Here is a 10,282-nt window from a genome sequence, read left to right on the forward strand (position 1 = left end):
AGGTTCCTAAAAGTTGTATGACCTTATCTTGATATCTTGTTAGCAGCACAACTAATGGAAATCTTGCAAAAACAAGGAACAACAGTATTACTAGAGGACCTCTACTACTACTGTTGTTCCTTGTTTTTGCCAGATTTCCTGACAGATTTTCACGCAATATAAATTTCAGTAGTGAAGTGATCTGAGATAAGATTCCCTCCCGTGAGAAATTTTACGACTATATGGCTCATTTGCATCTGTTTTGCGCTACAGCACCTGCCAGCAGAGATTGTTTACTGCCCGCTAGCATTCAAGTTTCTGGAATTCGTTATCAATTTGTGTCTTTTTTTATGAAGGTGCAATGGATAAACTTTGGAACAAATTATTCTCCACCTTTTGTTCATATAAAATAACTAGCAAATATTTTAGTTTATGTGCACATAAAATTTAAATGATCCACAATGATGGATAATTACATGAGAAGCTTTGTGTTCTGTGTAGAGGAATTCCCTTGGTGATTGGTGGGAACATAAAAAGCTTCTTTCTATTTACACCACTCTCCAATTCATTAGAGTTTTGTTCTGTAAACCTCTGGAAACAGTTACCATAGCGCCATCTTGTGGCAAACGTCTATTCTCACGTATTTACAACAATGATGCAACAAATCAACACAGTAACCACAACCCAGCAGTCAAGAATCAGAGTTTAACAACAAACTGGTTTTATTGTTGATATTTCTTGGTAGACCACTGTTGTTTGCTTGCTATGAGATTAACAATACAAAGGCACTTCATTTGAATAAACGTCATAGATATTTGCATGTGTACATTATGTCTGATGTACAATAAATAGATAACACATGTTTAAGAGTAAGATACTTCTAGTATCCTGAGATCAATTCTCCCACTACCCCATTCATAAACACACACACACACACACACACACACACACACACACACACACACACACACACACACACACACACACACACACACACACACACACACACACACACACACACAAAATGACATAATACATTCATATAGTATCAAACAAAACAAGGTCAAAATAAGACCAGATCTGTCAACAGAAGGTGTTACAATTCTGTAAATTCTCACTGCCTTTCATTTTGTTCTTTCGATTCATGGTGTGATGGGTGAGTACTCCAGTACGCTCCATGACTTTTCATTAACCCAGGAATCTCATATCTGTAGAGGATTTAAAACCACACACACACACACACACACACACACACACACACACACACACACACACACACACACACACACACACACACACACACACACACACACACACACACACACACACACACACACACACACACACACACACACACACACACACACACACCAAAGGTCACAAGACCATAATTCCTCAACAGAAATCTTGAACCTCCTTAAAGTCAATTCTCTTGAGAAACACACAACGACTTCTCCACTCACTTTCATGTATGTTTAAGTTATGCATGACATTTGCTACCGTATGCTAGGGGGACAATAGCAACAGTGGGGTGTTCAGACTTCTTTGACTGGGGGTGGCTCTATTGGGGCGTGCAGGTGCAGCACACTTAAGCACGCACTACTACCCATAATATCTACTACTTTAATAACATTACAGTGTCTTACCGTGTTACATTTCTAATTTTCATACAAATCATTCATTGACAGTTCAGTCATACAATAGATATTAAAGTTAGTTAGATAATTACACATACAGATGGCAAAACAAGTGTGCAGCACCATACAAATGTAATATTTGGGTGCATTCGTAAAATATGTTGTGAGAATCTGCTCCAATTTCAGAGTGCTCTGGTGTTGATGTCATAGAGCGCATAATCTATTTACGAATAGTCCTTTTCCATGTCCCTCTTTAGAATGCATTCAAATGAATGTTCATCATGTATAAATATGATTATAACCTGTTTTGTTACACGTTTATATCAGTATTGAATACTCGAAAACGAGATGATGCATCTCAAGGGGCTTATCCTCTAACAGAAATCTCTAAATAAATTCACAACCAACCATTGCATTTTGTAATGAAACTTCATCCGACCGTCATAAATGTTAAGACACACAGAAATCGGCTCAGTCAGCGCTCCAATTTTTTGACCGGCGACGCTCCGAGCACTCCGCGGGTGCATTTCATCGCTCTCTGAGCTTATTTCCGAATGCACTAAGTGTGTAAATGGGGTGCCACCTCAGATTCAGGGGTGGCCCGTGCCACCCGAGGCCACCCCCTGAATAGCATCAGTGGTGCTTTCTAAATGCCCAACATGCGAACCAGAGCCTCATACCTTTCTCCTGGGCTGGACTCTGGGTCAGTCTCGGTTCCTGAGGATCTCCTGCCTGCGTCGTCCACCTCTGCATTCACATCTGTGTCTTGCAGTCTATCGCTGCTGGCCTCTGCGTCTCTTTGACCGTCTTGAGCAGATTCTGTGTTAACGCCCACGGTTGATAGCCCACAGCTGCTAGAGCTGTCTGGACATAGAGCCAAGCCACTGAGAGGGAAGCACAAATACATTAATGTCAGCAACTCGGCACAGAAAGAAAGACTTGTGCATTACACATCAATTTACATATTGTCGCTATCGGGCGCAAACGTCCTATCCTATCTCCGCATTTCAACGTTTTTATTTTCTTTAATAAATCAGTGCTATTGAACACCCTTTACGTCTGTCTGTGGGTTTTACAAATATTGAACCAATGATCCCCCTGTATTTGTCTAAATACTTCCTAAATGTTAATGAAGTCCACGATCATAACACCAGAGGCAGCTCCACAAATCATGTGCAACCCAGATTTGGCTCAACAAAGGGAATGAACTCGTTCTCATGCTATTCATCAAAAATTTGGAATGCCCTAAAGGAGTAAAGGAGTGTAAAACCCTACTCACTTTCAAAACTGCCCTAAAGATACACCTTCAGGAGGCTGCAATTCGAAAATGGCCCTTGTCTAAGTCTTAACCTACCCCCCCCCCCTCTTTTCTTTTTTTTGTAATTTTTTTTCACTCTTCATACCAGTAACCTGTAAGCTGATTGTATAACTTTCTGTATAGTAGTGTGTATATCTGTCTGTCTCTTATATGTCATCATGATTTGTGTGCATGGGGATCTCATCTTAAACAAGCTTAGTGCTTAATGAGACTCCCAGTTTAGTAGACCTTGTATTGTGAATTTGTACTTCCATGTACTGATGTTCTCATGTCTTACTAAATAAAGTACATCAATCAATCAATCAAAAGTAGTAAAAAACGCTTCCGACTAAACCTAACTCCATTGGATCCTCAAAATGTCGTTAAAACCACCTAACTCCAACTCCAAAGTCTGACTTTGTCATAATCAATGATGGACATAACAACTATCTCCACATTCACAGGTCAAAAACCTCCTAACTCCACAAGAGCTGGATTTGGGTAAAGTGATGATAATATAATACAATATACACGCAAGTATCTGACAATGTATAAAGTCACAACACTAACTTTGATGAGCACTAACACTAACTCGTTTCCTAGAGTTTATATTTTGGACATAGTTGGTTTCTGCTCGACAGCAGAGATATATTATATACTAATATTTTGTACTGATATTGTCTAGGTCAGTGGTTCTCAAAGTGGGGTCTGGGGACCGAGGGGTCATTGAGGGGGTTCCAAGGGGTCGCCTGCAGAATGAGGAACTGTTTAAAGTAAGCCCCATTTTATATTTTGGTTATTCAAAAATAACCGATTTACAAGCTCATAACCTTGCGGATTGTGACGTATTGTGAGCTTGTAGATCAGTTATTTCCAAAAACATTCGACACATCTTACCTTATGGGTGTCCCTGGCACAAAGTCCATAGCCAAATACATAACAATTTGGCGGTCCTTGACATGAAAATGTTTGAGAATCACTGGTCTAGGCACACGTGTACAAACTTTCAGCATGCAGGGGCAGAAACAGACAATGATACACACACACACACACACTGGCGTATGGTGAATTCTAACTTTGCCCGGGCCAGAATCTTCGCGCAACAACGACTGATAAGTCTATTAAGAATTACCGAGCCATTCCGGGTGGAAAACGGAACGCTCGTCCCAAAACACAGTGCCCCATTTTTTTCGCGGACCGAGGCCGCCGGTTTAGACCCGGGGCAGGGTGTTTTGGGACGACAGTTCTTCTTCTATTACATTTCTGAATGGAAAGAGGTGCCCATCTCTGCGCAATGGAGAACCGGTTTGACGGCGAAACTGGTTTTCTAATGGCCACTCATTAACAATTCGGCCGAATGCAAATGAGCCCCATTTGAAAACAAAGGCGACTTATAGGGTGAGGGGCTGCTAATGTTGTTATGTGGATCTGGGTTTACACAGACCGGGCCATGGCCTCGTTGGCCCCAATGACCGTACGCCTCTACACATACACACACACACACACACACACACACACACACACACACACACACACACACACACACACACACACACACACACACACACACACACACACACACACACACACACACACACACACACACACACACACACAGTGCTTTTCCAAATGAACAAAGCAGATCTTTACTTGACTGTTTTCTCCAGGACTCCAATGTGCGTTTCCTTTTCATCCAGAGCCAGTTTCAAACGGTCAATTTCTCTCTGTTTGTCCAGCAGCTCCCCCTGGAGGCGATGGTTGGTCTCTTCCAGTGTTTCACAGAAAGCCTGGATGCAAAAGAACCAGACACACATATGTGGTTGAGCTGAGCTCACCAAACAACACTATGTACAATCTGGGAACCCATCGTCAAATAAAAAGGAAAAACTTCCCGTGGTTTTGTCGGCTCCGAGGACGCTATTGTTAAACGAGTTTGGGTGTGTTTCCTGCATTCGCTTTGTGTGGGAAGCGAATGCAGAGATGTAAATCCCGCCCACTACATTTGATTGGGTAAAGCGCGGCCTGCTTCCTGATCTGAAGGCACGCCCACTTGTAGGCCAACGCTCACACGTTCTGAACGGGGCTCCCGACAGATTCAGTAGCGCAGCTCTGAATCTGTTCTTGAGAGATTACACTATGTATGGTTCATATACACTAACATACTCGTGGGCGGGAGCCTATTTTACTTCAAATCAATATAAATTATTCGATTACAATTAATGAACGATTTTTTTTAAATAGTGAAAATAGCAGATCTACACATCGCAATGTGACGTGTTGCGAGCTTGTAGATATTCCAAACGCCCAAGATGAAAATATTTCAGCTCTAAGCAAGCAGATAAAAACGTCAAATGTGAACGCACGAGCGCAAAATAAACGCTCAGCGCCTTGTCACGCAGCAGGGGTTTCCAAACAATTCAGCGCTGCAATTGTAAACACATACGCTGCGCTCCAAAAAAACAGACACGGAGACACAGACCCTTAATTTCCCAGACCTAAGATACACTAATGAAATGTATGCGAGTGATTGTAATGTGCACTATTGAACTACAACAGTTAAGTGCACTGAACGGTGCAGACTTCTCACCCTGCTCTCCTCCAGACTGTCGAATGGGCCTGGCGGCTCGTCCAGACACAGGAAATGTCTAACCGCTTCACTGGAGGAGGAAAAGAACAGTTAAATGCATTTCAGTGCATCATCACCTCCACATGGCAAAACATAAACTAACCATGACATACTGTAACTAAAATTCTAACCTGAACCCTAAATCTTAACTAAAAACAGCCTCTTGAAAGAGAAATATTCCCATCTTCCTGTCCTTTTCGTGAGGGTGAGAGGGGGAGAGAGAGAGAGAGAGAGAGAGAGAGAGAGAGAGAGAGAGAGAGAGAGAGAGAGAGAGAGAGAGAGAGAGAGAGAGAGAGAGAGAGAGAGAGAGAGAGAGAGAGAGAGAGAGAGAGAGAGAGAGAGAGATAGAGACGAGAGAGAGAGAGAGAGAGAGAGAGAGAGAGAGAGAGAGAGAGAGAGAGAGAGAGAGGGTACCTGTTGATGATGTCTTTATGTGCTATCAAATTCTGTAGGAAGGTCTGAAGTCCGATCTGCCTCTCCTCTAAAAGTCCATGTCGTAGTTGTCTTTAAACCAGCGCTTAGGAGGCAGAGCCAGACGGAACCTGGGGAAAACCTCTTTCAGCTGCAGACACAGCACACGTACAATGAAAGCAAAGTTACACACGTCTTCCTGAATATACCTATATCCACAGCGATTTACATCATTTATTTCTACAGATTTGAACCCCACTTTCATCTGGCCAATTCAAGGCTACCTCCTTAAGGTGTGTGATTGTTGACAGCTGAAACAATGGTGCATACAGTAAAACAGAATGTGTGGAAAGAGGCGTGTGGTGATGGGCGACATTGTTTGCGGCTTCTCACCTTGTCATTGAGCCTGGAGAAGTCAGCATACCTTCTGAAGATCACCCAGCTGTCTCCTTGAGTCCCGGTCACCAAGATCTTATAAACCTGAACAGACACAGAAACAAACACAGACGTGTGATGGAACAAACCCCCTGTGGAGCAAACCTGTTTGTTACTGTGTGAAATAGCATAATGTGGAACTGTTGAATTCCGTTTCCCCTTGGATTTGTGTTACCCCCTCGTATACCCATCACAGATATGGCCAAAAACAGATGCCCCTCCCACATCCTTACTTTATACTTAATCAGGACCCACACTGTCACAGGGGAAATAAGCTCCATTCAAAAGCCACAAATCACGCATGACGTTGAGGATATATTTTAGAATGTTTAATTTGGTTATGGAGAGAACCTTTGTCAGAGAGTGATGATGGATAGAGGATTGATAATCTTTAAATCCGTAACTGAAAGCAGTGTTATGTAATGTTTTTAGTGAATACGATTTTATTTAGTAAAATGTAGGTAATACACTATAACTTATGCAACTGGTTTGGTTGTATTTGGTCCTGTGGTCCTGTGGCTGGTTTGACATGACCTTTGACAAAATCCTGATTCTGGTTTAACACGAATTTTGACCTGAAGGTAAACATTCTATTTCTCCCCTGAACAAGCAGGCAGGCAGGCTCTATCCTGTGGTTACAATTTTAAATTAAAAGTTCAGGATTTGCTAAGGAGACCTGGGTTCACAGCTGTTCACAGGAAAGTAAGTTTGATCACAGAAACATTATTATTATTTTATAATAACAAAAACTAGTAGCGAGTGAATAGGAGACGATGTTTTTCAAATGTAGGTGTAGCTCAATAATTCATTTGTATTGATGACATCGTTCTATTACACACAGACCTCTTGTGGCTTTGTAGCCAACAGCTGATCTCCTTCCAGGCAGATAGAGAGAATACAGATGCTGTTTCAAACTGAGTTAAGCTCTTCACACTCACCACCTTGTGACTGGGACTGACTGGCTTACTGACTCACACACACACACACACACACACACACACACACACACACACACACACACACACACACACACACACACACACACACACACACACACACACACACACACACACACACACACACACACACACACACACACACACACACACACACACACACACACACAGTCTTTTACTAAAGGAAACCATATGATGTGAATGTGACGCTGGTAGAGACTACCTAGTTGTCTGTATCTGAAAATATCCACTGAGCTAAATGCCTGCTTGCTGGCACAGTATTATGTTATTACATAACATGCACGTATCATGTGGTGTAAAATACATGTTGAGAGACTGATTTAAAACAATCTAGACTAAAGGGCCGTTCACAGCCAGCACTATAACCATAAAGATATAGTTTTAAAAATCAAGTGGATGGCAAAGTGAGTGAACACTGCAACTATAACAACGACAATGGTGAACAATATAGTTATAGTTATAGTCAAGAGTTATGGAGCTTGATCTGAACGGCCCTTATTACTCCAAGCCGCTGGCCAGATGTTGCTCTTCCTTCATTATCAGGTTGTCCTCTTTACTTCAGGAAACACTACCCTTCCTCTGTGCCTTGCCTACTTGTTAACTAGTTGTACATGCTCTTGTTTTATTGTTTTATTGGATCTTGTTTATTCTATACACTTATTTGTTTTACCTCTTGCTCATTTGATTTTGCAATTTGTCTCATCTGTTTGAGAAAGTAAGTAGCTGATATATTGCACTTTTACCTAAGCGCTAGGTATACTCTTAGTTGCTTGTTTTAGAAGAGAATGCACTTAAAGACGTCTGGTGATTAGTAGTTTCGTTCCCTACCTATGTTGAATGCACTTATTGTAAGTCGCTTTGGATAAAAGCGTCTGCTAAATGACTGTAATGTAATGTAAATGTAATGTCCTGTTTATATCATAATAAAATCTAGATTCTAGATCTAGAGTCTCTTAACCCAATGGTTCTAAAAAGTGGGGTCCAGACAGAGACCCCCAGGGTTCCTTGAGGGGGTTCCAAATGGACCCTTACAGGTCTGTAACTCTGAGAGCGTACAAATGGACCTGTAGGGGTCGATTTGGTTCCACGTGTACGCCCTCTGAGTTACGGGGGTCTTTGAAATGAAAAGGTTTCAGAACCACTCGTCTTAACCCTTACTGTGAACTTTGCCCTCTCCTCCATGATCTCATAGCCTAGCAGGGTTGGGGTGTTGGGCCTGTCCATGCAGCTGTCCCCGGTGTTCCCGTCTTCCAGAACCGATGACCCGTCCAGTGCAGCTCTCCTGCATTCCCCCGGGTTGGTGCAGGGCTGGAGCAGGCTGGGACCGGCAGGCTCCGGGACCACCGAGCATCCAGCACCTCCTCCTCCTCCTCCTCCTCTCACCCAGGGGATGCCCCCCTCGGTAGGGGAGGACCCGGAACTGCCGGAGGAATGACTGCCTCTGCGAGAAGTCCTCTTGGACCAAGACCGGCAGGCTCCCGACCGTGGCACAGGGAAGGGGACAGGGACAAACGGGGTGGCCATCACCAAGTTTGGTAACACTGTGAATAGACCAGTGGTGGAAAAAGTACTCAAATTGTTTACTTAAGTAAAAGTATCAATACTGCAGTGTAGAAATACGCTGTACTTTTGGCTGAGGGCCAAAAGTACACCTTGCGTATGTCACTGATCACATGATCTCAATCATTTATCCAGTTCTAGGCAACATAGAAGGGGGGGGACTTTTTTCTTATTTCCACACAACAGCTCTAAGGTGTATTAGTTCAATGAAAATGAGTGGTATTCCCCTTTAATGCATGTTCAAAGTAACTAGTAACTAAAGTTTTCAAAAAATTGTAGTGGACTCGTGCAGTAGTACAATATTTGCCTCTGAGATTAGGGAGTAGAAGTATAAATTGCACTCAAGTAAAGTAAAAAATACCTCAAAGTTGTACTTAAGTGCAGTACTTGAGTAGGCCTACATGTACTTAGTTACTTAGTTACATGTACTTAGTTACTTTACACCAATGGTTATTATAGCACTTAATTGTTTTCTTTACTCTATTGACGTGAAGATTTACCCTGGTCCCTGCCATAATAAATGATGTTGACAAACTCTGATCTTACACTTTGTAAGTCACTCTGGATAAGAGCGTCTGACTGACTACTGAATGCTCTATCATGTTTGTAAATAAAGAAGCGAAACAGAAAATAGCTACTCACGCGTTCAGTGATGCGTACGTTTAATGTCCACTGGAGAAAGTTCACCACCAGTCCGAGCTTTTTGACCCTGCCCTGGCTTTTAAAAGAACATGTATTGCAGGTTGAGCTGAAGTGATCAGGGTTGTTTTTGTAGTCCTGTGCTGTGCTGTGCTATCTATCGTCTTCTCATGATCTCATCAACTCTACTACTCCAAAAGTAGCACTGAATCCACGTAGGCACCCGTTCTGGTGGGGGGGGGGGGGGGGGACACACAGATGGTGACACCCCCCTTCTGGATTCGGGTTACAACTTTTCTCAATGGTTGACAAGGACGCGCACAGTCGCGTAAACACGACGATCACGTGCTATATTTTTTTCTTATTAACTTTATTTCAACAAGTAGCGATACACAACAAACACAAAACACTCACACAAAGGTTAATAATAAAGACAAAAATAAAGAAAACTAATAGTTAAATATCTAATCCTGTAAAAGTTAAAGTGATATCTCTTTTTTTTGTTTAAATTTCGAGCCTGCTAAGCCAGTCAACTGGATTTGGGAAGATTTACTTTGTTTAAGAATTTGAAATATTGTCAAAATAGTAATACATTGATCAAATCTAACTGATTGCAAAGATTCCTATATTCGGTGAATCCAAACAACGTATGTATTTTTCAAAGTAATAATGTGGTGAACGTGTGGACCCTGTTTCAATTATAATAGTACCCTATTTATTA

General features: G+C 42.1%; 1 pseudogene across 1 annotated transcript; it reads right to left on the reverse strand.

Annotated features, from left to right (window-relative positions):
• Positions 1 to 677: 677 nt before the first annotated feature.
• Positions 678 to 9,778, reverse strand: LOC308094103 (sorting nexin-16-like; annotated as a pseudogene). Its single transcript, XR_013935109.1, has 8 exons — positions 9,565 to 9,778; positions 8,521 to 8,903; positions 6,344 to 6,430; positions 5,954 to 6,101; positions 5,501 to 5,570; positions 4,564 to 4,700; positions 2,297 to 2,500; positions 678 to 1,187 (listed from the first exon to the last, which is right to left on the reverse strand). The product of XR_013935109.1 is annotated as a sorting nexin-16-like (transcript).
• Between the last annotated feature and the right edge of the window lie 504 nt (positions 9,779 to 10,282).

Source organism: Gymnoscopelus braueri, assembly GCF_963280865.1.
Source record: "Gymnoscopelus braueri genome assembly, chromosome: 10".
Taxonomy (NCBI): Eukaryota; Metazoa; Chordata; class Actinopteri; order Myctophiformes; family Myctophidae; genus Gymnoscopelus; species Gymnoscopelus braueri.